Source organism: Myotis nattereri (assembly GCF_964212035.1).
Source record: "Myotis nattereri genome assembly, chromosome: 1".
NCBI lineage: Eukaryota > Metazoa > Chordata > Mammalia > Chiroptera > Vespertilionidae > Myotis > Myotis nattereri.
In genome coordinates, this window is record NC_138075.1 from 163,906,890 (window position 1) to 163,920,357 (window position 13,468).

Sequence of the window (13,468 nt, forward strand, 5' to 3'; positions counted from 1 at the left end):
TATCCCCTCTTGCTCTATGACCTGCACTCACCCGTGTGTTCACCTGTTCTCACTGCATAACCATGCAATGGACTGCAGCTGGGAACACCGGCTAAACCAGCTAGATGCTGCACTGCACTGGCAATTCTGGGCAGTAGCCTTAATTCTGACCCTGCTGAAGACAAGATTGGACTTGCGATGGGACCTTGGAAGGGAACCCCCTTAATTTTACATCATCAATACAGGTTTCCACGTAACCCCATTCTTCCCAGGGGCCTCAAGAAATTCTTTTCCTTATGGCACCCCAAGAACTCCAATTCCACCAATAACAGTATCATACAGAGTATTTTCACTGCCCTAATAATCTTCTGTGCTCTGCTATTCATCCCTCCCCAGTCTGAACTCCTGGCAACCAAAGGTCTTTTTTACGGTTTCCATAGTTTTGCCTTCTTCCAGAATCTCATATAGTTGGAATGAGATAGCATGTAGCTGTGATATTGTGATTTATAATAAGAAATATCTATTTGATCTGCCTCCAGTTTCTGGCACAGAGCTCCTTTGGAGTATCCTACGTGATAAGAGCAACAAAGGCGTCTCTTGGTAGGTTGACGAGGTGACTTTTGAAAGCACCTTGGAATGGGGGCTAGTTGCCAGGAGCAGACACTGTGTGTTTAGAGCATTGGAACTTACAGTCCCACCCTGTGACTCCTGGAAAGGGGAGAGGGGATAGAGGTTGAGTTCAGTCATCAATAGCCAATGACTTAATCCATCATGCCTAAGTAATTGCTGGGGTCCAACCCCAGCAGGTCCAGGGGTTCCCAAAGGTGTAGACGGAGTCGGCGAAGAAGGAATGACACGGAGACAGCGTTCAGTTGATCAGCAGCCTAGCCAGGATCTCTAGCCATGATCTCCAGCCAAGTTCTGGTCTGGGTCTCCAGCGAAGTTCTGGTTAGGATCTCCAGGCAGGTTCTGTCCAGGTTCTCCAGCCAGGTTCAGTCACCAGGTTCTAGTCAGGTTCTCTTGCCGTGTTCTATCCAGGTTCTGTAGCCAGGTTGTGTCTCTAGGTTCTTCAGCCAGGTTCTCTCGCTAGGTTGTATCTCTAGGTTCTGTGGCCAGTTTCTGTCCAGGATCTTTTGCCATGTTCTCTCCAGCGAAGTTCTTCTGTCTCTAGGTTCTGTGTCTAGGTTCTGTGTCTCTGTTGTCTTGTTACATCTGTATTTATACCAGTTGATTCCAATCCTATCAATTTCTATTCCAAAGGTTAGGGCGTTTCTTATCTCCATTCCAGGGAGTAAAGATTATGTAGCTTAAGCATGATTGTTCATAGTTAAGGTGATTAATTACCCGCCTGGCACTTAGTTAAGGGGTTTTATTCCCTCCCTAACTTCAGAGGAAAATCCCTACTTGGGGAAACAACCTTTCTCAGAGGGGTGACCTTGGTTAAAACACATAGTGCCAAGAAGGTGAGCAAACATATTAAGAACAGTATGCCATATATGCCAGGTCCCTTGAATCAGCAATGATGGACCGGTTCCCAGCAAGTAATGAAACTTTCATAAAACCCAGGAAGGATGGGGTTTGGAGAACTTTCAGGTTGGTGGGCCAACCTGTGGAGGTGCTGAGCGTGTAGTGTGCTCCGAGGGCATACTCTGAGCCCCTTCCCCCACACCTTGCTCTATGCATCTCTTCCACCTGGCTGTTCCTGAGTTATAGATATTCTTTAAAAACAAACCAATGATCTAGTAAGTAAAATGTTTCTATGAATTCTGTGAGCCACTCTAGAAAATTAATCAATCCTAGGGAGTGGGGGTCATTGCAACCTCCTATCTATAGCCAGTTGCTTAGAAGATTATTAGAGCAGTGAAAATACTCTGTATGATACTGTTATTGGTGGAAGTGGAGTTCATGACAACCCGGACTTGTGAATGGCATCTGAAGTGGAGGGAGGGGGAAAACATCTCATAAGACTGAGCCCTTACCCCGTGGAGGCTGACGCTACCTTAGGTAGATTGTATCAGAAGCAAGTTGAATTGTAAGACACTCAGCTGGTGTCCAGAAAATTGCTTGTTGGTGTGCGGAACATGCGTCTGCTCCCACTTGGAATTGGTATCAGACACTGGAGTAGCCTTTTCAGATTGGCTTCTTTTGCTTAGTAATATGCATGTAAGGTTTCTCCATATCTTTTCATGACTTGACAGTACATTGCTTGTTAGTGCTGTATGATGTTATATTGTCTGGATGTACCACAGTTTGTTTATCCATTCACCTACCGAAGGACATCTTGATTGCTTGCAAGTTTTAGCAATGATGAATACAGCTGCTATAAACATCTGTGTGTGGGTTTGTGTGTGGACATAAGTTTTCGTCTCCTTTGGGTAAATACCAAGGAGCATGATTGCTAGATCGTGTGGTAAGAGTATGTTTAGTTTTTTTAGAAATTGCCAGTGTCCTCCAGGGTGGCTGTGCCATTTTGTGTTCCCAACAGCAATGGGAGTTCCTGTTGTTCCACATCCTTGCCAACATTTGGTGTTGTCAGTGGTCCAGATTTTGACCATTCTAATAGGTCTGCAAAGTAAGTCTTAATATAAGGAAAACCAAATTTATATATATAGTCTTTGATGGTTTAGTGGCAAAAAGATAAACTTAGAAATCTGACTGGGAAGGATCCCAGCTTTATCACTTCCTAGCCATGTGGCCTGGGGCAAATCATTTAACCTCTCCATTTCCTCTTGCTTAAATAAGTCATGGTAATGAAAGTCTTATAGTATTTTGATACAATTCTCTTCTCCTCCCCTTGTAAATCATGTGACATATATGGTTCAGGTCATCTCTCTTTATTATGACAATACTTCTTTATTATCTCTCTATTGTGGTGAATTACTAACATGACTAGACTTTCTGATTTTTCAGGATATATTCTTAATTATTTCACAGAATAATGGTGAAATTCATCTAAAGCTACTTGCCTTTATTTTACTAGTGGCTACACAGCACATAGGCTATAACTTAAAACAATGTAGAATCTAGTATTAAATGCTCATTTCATGTAGTATTCTTTTATTTTTTAATTTAACCTTTTAAAATTTACTTTTATTTTTTAATTATGGTTTACATTCAGTATTATTTATATTAGTTTCAGGTGTACAGCATAGTGGTTAGACAATCATCTACTTTACAAAACGGTCACCCAGATATTTCAAGTATTCACCTCTCCCCATGCATAGGTATTACATATTATTGACTATATTCCCTATGCTGTAGTTGTGAATATTCTGTGTAACTACCAATTTGTACTTCTTAATCCCTTCACATTTTTTACCCAACCCTTCCAACCCCCCGCCCCTCTGGTAACCATCAGTCCGTTCTCTGTATCTATGCGTCTGTTTCTATTTTGTTTGTTTATTTTGTTCTTTAGATTCCACATCTCAATGCAACCATATGGTATTTGTTTTTCTCTGGCTTATTTCACTTAGCATAATACCCTCTAAGTCCATCTGTGTCATGTAGTATTCTTTTAAATGAATTAATGATCAAATCCAATTTGAAAAAAAACAACTTCTAGATTATTCAAAAAACCCATCAAATAAACACATATTGTCCTGACAGTTTATAGATTCCTGCTTAGATCACCTGTCCTGGAACATGTTAGATCTCAGATTTTTAGGCTTCTGTTTCAAAATGAGATATTTTTCAAAGGGAGATTATTCAGCTGTTTCACATAAGGAACATATTATATAAATAAGTTGTGCCCTAATGCAGAATGCTTTTCACACAGAACCACAAGAAACCCACCAGAAAAGGCCACAGAACTTCCACAATTTTCACAAAGCCTTGGAACCAGCAACACTGGTTGTGTAGAACAAGGGGGCAAAGAAGGAAATAAAACAGAGAATTGGCTAAAACCTCAGCCAAAGGAATTAGGAAACTGGAAACTTGATGGTACAACAAGATTTGCCTGTGTTTATTTCTCAAATAAAAGTGAAGGAAACGATGAACAGTGGGAAAATTCCTTCCACTTCCCCAAAGGGAAGTAGAAGGGGCCTAGGAAGGCTGTCCCCCAGCTTTACAAATAAGAAACTGAAATGCTTAGTTTTACTGCCTTCAAAATGCTCGCTCTTTCCAAATGTAGCTAATGATGGGAACACTGAACTAGGACACCTTGATTCTAATTCCAGAACAAACACATCAAATGCTTGGATTTTCTTATCCTGCTTTCCTGTGACTGCCATAAATGATGTAAATAGTACATTTTCTTCTTTGGGAAGCATAACAGAAATGACTGTTTGTTTTTTTAACTCTTCTGTTTGTGTTGATACACTTGACCAGGGAGAAATCTGTAAGCAATTCAACTTGCAACTTGAGGCTGCAAGTTCCTTGAGGATAAAACCATTGTGGTGATGTTTTCACATTCTTCAGAGTCCCTAGAGGTGTCCGGAGAACCTGACATTCAAAAGACAGCTAAGAGGGGCTCACTAGAGCTTGGGGGCAGTCCTCATCTCATGATCACAGAAGAGCCCTTTCCACCAAGTGAAGGAGGCAAATCAAGATGTGGAGTCAGAGGAAAGTCCCTCCTGCACATATAGGCCTCACAGGCAAATTGCAGAGAGAAGGTGGGAACTGATCCTTCAAGGAAATCCTTCCTGAATGTTGGCATCCTTAGTATGGCACCATCCTATACGCATTAAGCATTTAGACGGACTTCCATTGACTTTTCTGCCTGGTCCAATATGTGGCTAGCTATGGATACTGGGATCAACCATGATAGCAGACTGGTACATCCTCTCTTCCTCACCCCTCAAAATATCTATCTTTTGGGCTCTCTTTTCTTCTTCCCCCCTTCTCTTTTTCTTCTTTTTCTTTCCTCCTGTTATTCTTCCTCCTGTTCTATCACCAAATTCAGCATTACCAGTCACTTTTTTTTACTTAAGATGCATCTTCATGATTATGACTGTCGTAATTCATTTGGGCTTCATGGTGGTCTTAAATTATTAATAGATCAATGTCAGCCAAAAGGACTGTGAGAAATTAGTTGCTTAATGTGGTTCTACCATCTCTGGTAGAAAAAGAATACGCTATACTGTAATCCTACTAGCTAGCACTTTCTAAGCATCTATCATATGCTAGAGAGACAACATGTTAAGGATTCTATAGATATTATTTTATCCCGTTCTGGCAACAACCTGATGAAGTAGGTACAGTTATTATCATGTCAGAAATGGGAAAAGTAGGTGAAGTTACTACCCCAATGTTATGCAGCTAGTAAGTGATGGAGTCAAATGTAAACCCATGAACTTTGATTCTTGAACCTGGACTCTTAATTACTACTCTAGGCTATGTTACTTCCTTGAAGGGAAAAAAGAAGCACTATTCTTGTCTTATTTCCCTCAAGTTTCAGTATTTTGTGTTCAAAGTCTTATCAATTTCTTTTTTTACAAGTAGCATCTTGTGAACTTCTAGGAGTCTGAAAAGTTGTCTCTAGGTTCTTTAATTATGAACAGCCCTTCTCTGAGGATCCAAGATGGAATCTTTCCAACAATTTTCTTTGACCTAGCCATCTTATTTTATTTAACAAAACATCTATAATTTAATGCTCTGCTTCAGCTTCTTCTAAATGCTCCATACACTGTGGTGATCATTAGGACAGAAGCAGGAAGAAAACTCATGCTCTTGACTTTTTTTTTTTTTCCATCATATGTGATGAATCAGATTTGCAAAGACCATAGCACAAAAGCTCCTGATGGATGCTAATTCTGTGGAAACGGTTCATGCTACCCTCTTTTAAAAACAAAACTCCCTTTAGATGTTTGTTCTGTTTGCGGCAGATTTCCAAGTTTAGACAAAGGCTTTCATTCCTTACTGATGCGTGGGTAGAAGCTTTATTGGGTCATAAATACCACGATAGTCCCATATCTATCACCGTGAGACCTTAAACAAGTCACTTAATTCCTCGAGTCTGAGTGCTTTCACTCCTAAAATGAAGTGGGGCATAATGAAGGCACCTTTAGATGTATTCTTGCCTTCTGCCTTTACGATGTCTCCTGGGATCTTGCTGAATGCCTCAATGGGTTCTTTTGCCCTCTGACTTCAGATGGGTTCAACCACTGGGAGGAACTAGCAGAAGATCAGTGGAAGGCATATTTATTCATGGCAACAGCCACATTCCTTTACCAAAAGTCATTGTCTCAGAAAAAAAAAAAAAAGTCATTGCCTCGCCTCCAAGCTCAGCTCTTCAAGTTCCGGTGACCACTCCTTCCTCCTTATCCAGAAAGTGCCAGAGCAGTGATGGCTTCCTGCCTGTGTTAACCTTATCCTCACCCTCACCCTGATGGACGTAGAAGATACAGCTTGAAATAAACTCTAAACTTTCTTCTACTTCTAAAATAAATATTATCCCTTTGTGATACATCCTAGAAAAATGTACTCTTCTGGGAAAGGAGATGGTTGTAATGCTTAGTTAATAGAATGTGCTCTGATAGGAGCCAGCATGTATAAATGAGAAGATACTGGACTGGGAGCCAGGAGATCAGCAGTGCTACTAACAAGTATATGATTTTTTCTTTTCTTCTTTCCTTCCTTTCTCCACTGTGGCTTAGGACCTCACATCTCCCAAAGTAGAGAGGAAAATCAAGTCAAACAGGCCTTCCTGAAGACAAGGTGTAAAATACCAGCCTCCAGGAATAATCGCAGCTGATGGCCCACAGCTGTCTTCTTTGGTCCAAGGGAGCTACTTTGCTCAAGGTTATGCCCCCTTGCAGGGGCAGCCAGCAATCGATGATTGGTTAATGCAGAAGCACAAAAACTAGGCTCCCTTTTCTCAATCCAGGAAAACTCTGAAGGGCCATTCCAGTCCCAGAGCCTCTGTTTCTTCTGCATCACACTTCAACTTTTCCCTGTGCCTAATTCCGACCCCCCCTCCCCAACCCTCCCCAGCTTCCAGGTGCTGTACTCTAGAGCACGCCTAGTAAACCTGCTGTACATAGATATTCAGAGCCTGTTTCTCTAAGGACCAGAGAGGGGATCTTAGATTTCGGGTAAGTTGAGTTTGATATGTCTGTAACACAGCCAGGTAGCTTTACCTCGCAGGCTTTTGGTCAACTAAGCCTAAAGCTCCAGAGAGAGCTGTGACCTGGAAATAAAAATTGGAGTGTTATATCAGCACTGGGGTGGTAGTGATCTGCAATCCCTTACTTGCAATTTTCAAATTAAAAAACAAAACAAAATAAAACATCTAAAAACCTTTAAAAATCTTGTTGGTGGCAAAACCTGTCCTCATCTGACGCCAAAAGTTGAACTGAATGTACTATTTATAGCACCTTTAAACATTCTACTTAGTGTGCATATTTCTGTGTTTTGCTACAGAAATATTCATATGTTTGATTAGGAAGTGCTATCCCAGACTCTACTGGGATCAGTATGTAATTTTCAGTATATGTGCTTTATTACCTTTCCAAAATCTGAAAAATTCTGGATTCTGAAGCAATCTGGCCCCAGGATTTTATTTATTTACTTGAGGCCCGGTGCACGATGTTCATGCATTGGGGGGTGTGGGGGTCCCTCAGCCCGACCTGCACCCTCTCCAATCTGGGAGCCCTCAGAGGAGCCCGCTCCAATCCAGGAGTTTCTGTCTGTCTTTGCAATCATATGAGCAAATTGTCTGAGACCCCCCAACCCAGTTTGGTTTGTTGCTCACAGAATAATAGAGGCATTTTTTTTCTTTGCTTCATTGGTGGGGATTTCCTGGAAGTTTTAGGATATCCCCCCTTTAATTTTTCTAGACACTCTGATATTACTTATGTTTCTCACCTTTTGCTTTCCCTCCATCCCCCACCGCAACAGTAACTTGCTCCATGCTCACTTTGCTCTAGTGTCTAGGACAGTGATGGCGAACCTTTTGAGCTCGGCGTGTCAGCATTTTGAAAAACCCTAACTTAACTCTGGTGCCGTGTCACATATAGAAATTTTTTGATATTTGCAACCATAGTAAAACAAAGACTTATATTTTTGATATTTATTTTATATATTTAAATGCCATTTAACAAAGAAAAATCAACCAAATAAATGAGTTCGCGTGTCACCTCTGACACGCGTGTCATAGGTTCGCCATCACTGGTCTAGGAGATCCATCTGCCACCAGAACTATGATTCCCAGTATTCCTGGTGCTCCCTGCACTCTGGGCTTCCGCTTCGGGTCCTGGGGCTGCCATCAGAAGTACTATTACCAGAATTCCTGGTGCTTCCCATGATGCTGGGAGTGACCATGGGAGCCACATCCCCCCAAGCCTCTGGCTCTCCCGCTCTGCTCTCCACCCAGCAGCTTGGGCGGAGCGACCGAGGGAGCTGATCTCCACCTGGTGTCTGTGTATGCAAATTAACCCGCCATCTTTGTTGGGTTAATTTGCATACTCACTCCTGATTGGCTGGTGAGCATAGTGGAGGGACAGTCAATTTACATGTTTCTATTGTATTATATAGGCTTTTTGCTTAAACTTTTTATTTGAAAAGTATATTTAGAAGTCCAACAATTTTTCAATATAAATTATGACTCTCAAACCTATTCCCATCACTCTAGATATTGTTAAAGTGATGGTAGCACACACATAAGAGAAGGTAGCTAAAGGAGAGAGAACAAAAAAAAGATTGTGTCCAAAGAATTGGCATAAAAATAAGGCTAAAGATCAGGGTGACCAGATTCCTGGAGCACCCATCTTCCTACCTTATCCTGTCAACCCTTTAGATCTAGTAAAACCCTCATGTGATTGAGCTACTTTGGGGCAACAGATGAACTACTTTCAGAGCAACCAGCTTGACTGGCACAGAGTAGATTTGGAATGCTATCTCTATGAGCAATCCTAGACCCTGGAACACTTTAGGAAATACACTGGAACTTGAAAAGCTTAGAACCTCAGTCGCTGTAGGTGGGGGCAAACTTCACAGGTGGAGGAATCAGCAGAGTGGGTCCTCATTCCCACATCCTGACCCACCATCATCATGCTTCCTGTTACTGAGCTACTGAGAGACCCCTGCGTTCTGGACACAGAGCAGGCGGGAGCTCATCTGTCCTGTTCTGCCTCCTAATCTCCCTGCAAGGAAGGGGGCAGGACAAAACACACCCGAGAAAACAGAAAGTGCCTGAAGACCCTGCTCCTCCATTACTTTCCCACCCAAAGCAGACTCCTCGGCCAGGTGGGGAGTTCTTCAGACAAAACTCCCTGAGTCTTATTTGTGTCTGGTTCCAGGGCTGGGGCACAGAAATAGAGCTTCAGATTCAGGGAGAACAGCACTGGGGTGTCTATGGCTCTGCTGCTTTTCTCTCCCTCCCTTCCCCAATCCCACCACTGCAGGAACCCCTCCTCCACCGAGCAAGAAGGGAGAAGCCTGTCCATCACAAGCAACCCATGCAAGCACAAGCAACACAATGAATAAAGAATTGTTTGGAGATTATCAAACCTACTTTACAGGGGGGCTAGTTTATCAAGCCTCAGGCTTAGGATGAACAATGGGATGGGAGTGTGGTGGGGGATAAAAATCACTTAAGAGAAAACTTTGTTGATTCTAGATCACTGGCTCTCAGTTCGGGGCGCTTTTGCCCCCTGGGAGGCACTTGGCAATGTCTGGAGACATTTTGGGGTGTGATAACTAGGGTGGGCCAGGGACACTGATAAACATCCTATAATGCACGGGACAGTCCCCTAGTACTAAGAATTATCCAGCCCCAAATGTCAAAAGTGTCCAGACTGAGAAAACTTGCTCTCTGTCTCCCTGCTCCCAGGTTGTGAGGATTGTAAGATTCCTAAACTCCCAGATGATTGTTTTCAATTTATCTCCCCACCTTCCATCCTCCATGGTCAGGAAGGAAGTCCACCTGAGACATAACTCCTAGTTGCACTGCCATCTGGATTTCTCTCCAGCTCTCTTCCTCCTTTTTCTTCTCTTCCTCCTCTCACCTGGGCCAGCAGGGAGGTTGGCAGAGGGCAGGCCAGGTCCCCGAGACCTAACTGGAATGTCATCAGGGTAAGATCCATTTCTTACCTTAAGTCGTATTCAATGGGAAACAATAAGGTTTCTAACAGGAATGAGGGTAAGGACGGAGGTAGTAGCAGGGTGGGGGTAATTAAGAGAATGCATCTTAAATTTAACTTTTAATTAATTTTTAAAAAGGAAAGATATTGGGAAGCTAGCAATGCTACAGAAACAGGGTTAGATGCCTAACTAGAGAAAGACGCTGACATTAGCAGAGAGATATTGAAGACCTATGAGCTTAAGTTCTGAGATTTAAAGAGAGTAGACTAGGCAGTGGTCACCCTCCCAGCCCCTGCTTGACGTCTGCTTCAGTTCATTCAGAAGGAAGGAGAAGGGCAGAGGGGTAGGGAGCTTCACAGCAAAGCCAGCTTCAGCTTGGTAACCTCACCCACCTGCCATTTAAGGAGTTCCAGGCGAATAGTTTAAAAACTGGTGGCACCCAGACTGTCATTCAGGAGGAGGGAACTCATTCCAGGTTTCCAGAAACTCCTGTTTCAGATCTGAGAGTGTGCAGGGCTTCAGCTGAGCTTTTCTGGCCAGCCAGTAGCTACTTGGCCAGTTTTGCTGCCTTGACCCCATCTCCAGGAAGGGTTACAGCCAGAGGAAATGGAGGGAGTCCAGCCCCCAAGCCTTTTGAGGCGCTATCAGGCAGAGAAGGAAAAAAGGGGCCTTGAGGACACTGATTCTCAGAGGACCTGGTGGAGGCAACATCTCTTCTGGGCTGGGCACAGAGTGGAGACTTCAGACAGCAGAAACATCCCTGTTGGAGCTACAAGCCCCTAGAATTGCTCCATGGCCTGTCTCGGGTTCCCTTGGATCTCATCTGCTCCTGAACAGGACCTGTCATGGCAAGTCCATCTCCAGCCTCCCTCTCCCCAGAGCCAATGTGAGTCAGGTGGACAAAATTCATTGGTTCCCGATCATGGTCCGATTGATCCATCTCCTCTTCTTCTTCGGCTGGGGTTTCTCTACCACACAGCAGCCCAGTTTGTGCCAAAATTCACCTGTGTTCCCTGATGGTTCCGGTTTCACTCTTCCGCCTGAGGCCCCAGAGGGCTCTTGCTCGGGTGCCCTGACCACCTGCTCCGCACTCCCTTCAGGTCACAACACCCTGGGTTCACTCCGCGGGACGGGGCTAGAGAAAGGAGAGTCCTCGGAACCCTTAGCTGAGCAGTAAAGGCCAGTGTCCCCGATCCTGAGAGACCAGCAGGGCCAGAGAGTGAAGTGGGCAGGCAGGCACAAGAGTATGTCTTCCTCAGGCTTGGAACCCTGCTCTGCTCCGGCATTGAGGCGCCCGGCTAGAGCTTGTTGGGGGGCTCCTGCTCGATGCCCACCAGTGTGGGGTTCCTGGACTGGCTCCTTGGTGTGGTGGGGAGCTGAGGGCAGGCCAGCAGAGGTGGGGCTCTGGCCCCAAGGGTTTTAGACAAGAGATTGTAGCCTTATAATTGGGAACATGAAAGAGGATAAGATCACGTCAGGAGAAACTATAGACAAAAAGCAAGTACGGGACAGGGAACAGCAACATTTTGGACTAGCCAAAGGAAGGGTGGCCAGCAAAAGGAAGAAGAATGTTCTTAGGGTGTGTTGACCAGGAGAGTGCAGAGTCAGAGTCATGGAGGTCAAGAGGACAGAGCTTTCAGCAAGAGGAGGAAGGCTCCCAGTGACTCATTAGTAGCAGGGGGCTAAGAACCAGGAACGAGGACTTACCCTCCAGAGTGGGCCATTGGCTGTTGGTGGGTGACCATGGCAAGTGCAGAAGACCAGCAGAGGCAGAAGCTCAAATGCAGTGCATCCTGGGATGAATGGGAAGTGAGGAGAGAAATTATACAATTGCTAGGGGGGTAAGGGCATGTGATTTTAGCCTGAAGAAAGCCTTGGGCATGTTAATAGGGAAGAGAGGAAGAACAAAGAGTGGGTGAGAGGTTGAAAAGAAAGGGTAGAGAGAGGAGAAGTAAGGAGGTAGGATAGGAGGCGGCAGGAAGAACTCAGGTGGGGTTGAGGCAGGGATTCATGTAGAGAAAGTGAGGATGAGGGTTGGTCTAGAACTTAAGGAGGGACTCCTTACCTTCTGAGGTTAGAAGAAAAGGAATGAGAAAGGGATTGGATGTAGAAAAACGGGTAGGTAGGAAAGGACATCGTTGAGGTTGATCATCTGATTTCTTCTATTTTGTCACTGAAACAGAATAGTTTATCTGCCTAGAGTAAAAGGGGTGCAACTGGAAAGGGGTCATAGGAAGAGGTGAAAGTTTGGTGTAAAGCAAGGGAGCAAACCAAGGAAAATTAGAAACATGAATAATTGGTGGTCTAAAGTTAGAGAAAATGTAGTGGCTTTAATGGACACGGTGACATGATTTCCCCCCTATCCCTCAGTTCTATGCACAGAGATGTTAAACAACAAAATACCTGTGTAGCCATTAAAAGTTGTCACAGGGAATATTCACTGGCAAGGAAAAATGCCTCCGATACGCTGTAGGAGAGACTGTCAGCAGCATCCTAGAACCCCTTGGCATGCATCTCTGTGCAGATCTCTGTTCCTGAAAGGCTGTTTGCTGTGACCACATGGAGCTCCCTGCCTGAGGCTCTCTAGCCAAGCAGTGTGCTAGAAGTCAGTGCTAGGGGAATGCCCATCAAATCCCAGGGGAATTAGTCCTTCCTCCTCAAAATTCCCAGCCATAACCACTACAAATGGAAAGTTTATGGTCAAATACTTTAGCTTCCTCAGCCCTCCTTGGGGACGATTGTGAGATGTTTTCTACACTGTTTCTAAAAGTTCTCCAGCAGAACTCAGCTCCAGTTGCAACACAGTGCCAATTGGATTAATTATACATTTATTGGCTTCCTTCCTGTAATGATTTTTTTTAAAGGCCCCAAAGTCTTTGGCATTCCTCCCATTAAGTGGTAAGATCAATGTCCTCTCCCCCTGTGGGCTTGTGATGGCCTTGATGAAAATAGTATGGCAGTATTGACACCATATGATTTCCAAAGCTAGACTATAACAGGCCATCAGCTTCCACTGATTCTCTCAGACACTCACTCTTGGGGAAACCAGTCACCAGGTAAGAAGTCTGACTACACCCAGGCTGCTGTGCTGGAGAGCCCACATGCAGTTGCTCTGGTCCTTAGACCCTACTGAGCTCCCTGCAGACCCTCAGCATTAACTGCCGGCATGGAAGTGGGCCATCTGGGACATGCAGCCCAGAGAGCCTTCAAATGCCTGAAGGCTCAGAGGACATTTCACATTTGAGCTCTTTCCAAATTCCTGATTCATAAAATTGTATGCAAAATATAAAGGTCCTGTTTTATACAACCAAGGAGTTACTTGTTCCACAGCAATAGTGACTGGAACATTGCTCTTTCCTGTATCTCTTCCCTGCTTTCCTACTGGTATTTCCTGGGGTCACCTTCAAAATAAGTTATGTGCTCTTGAATGTTTAGTTCAGGATTTGTTGCTGCTAGGAAACTCAAATCA

General features: G+C 44.1%; 1 pseudogene across 1 annotated transcript; it reads right to left on the bottom strand.

Annotated features, from left to right (window-relative positions):
* Nucleotides 1-10,768: 10,768 nt before the first annotated feature.
* LOC308532574 (CDC42 small effector protein 1-like) lies at nt 10,769-11,285 on the bottom strand (annotated as a pseudogene). The gene is made up of 2 exons: nt 11,240-11,285; nt 10,769-11,093 (listed from the first exon to the last, which is right to left on the bottom strand). The product of its transcript is annotated as a CDC42 small effector protein 1-like (transcript).
* Nucleotides 11,286-13,468: the final 2,183 nt, after the last annotated feature.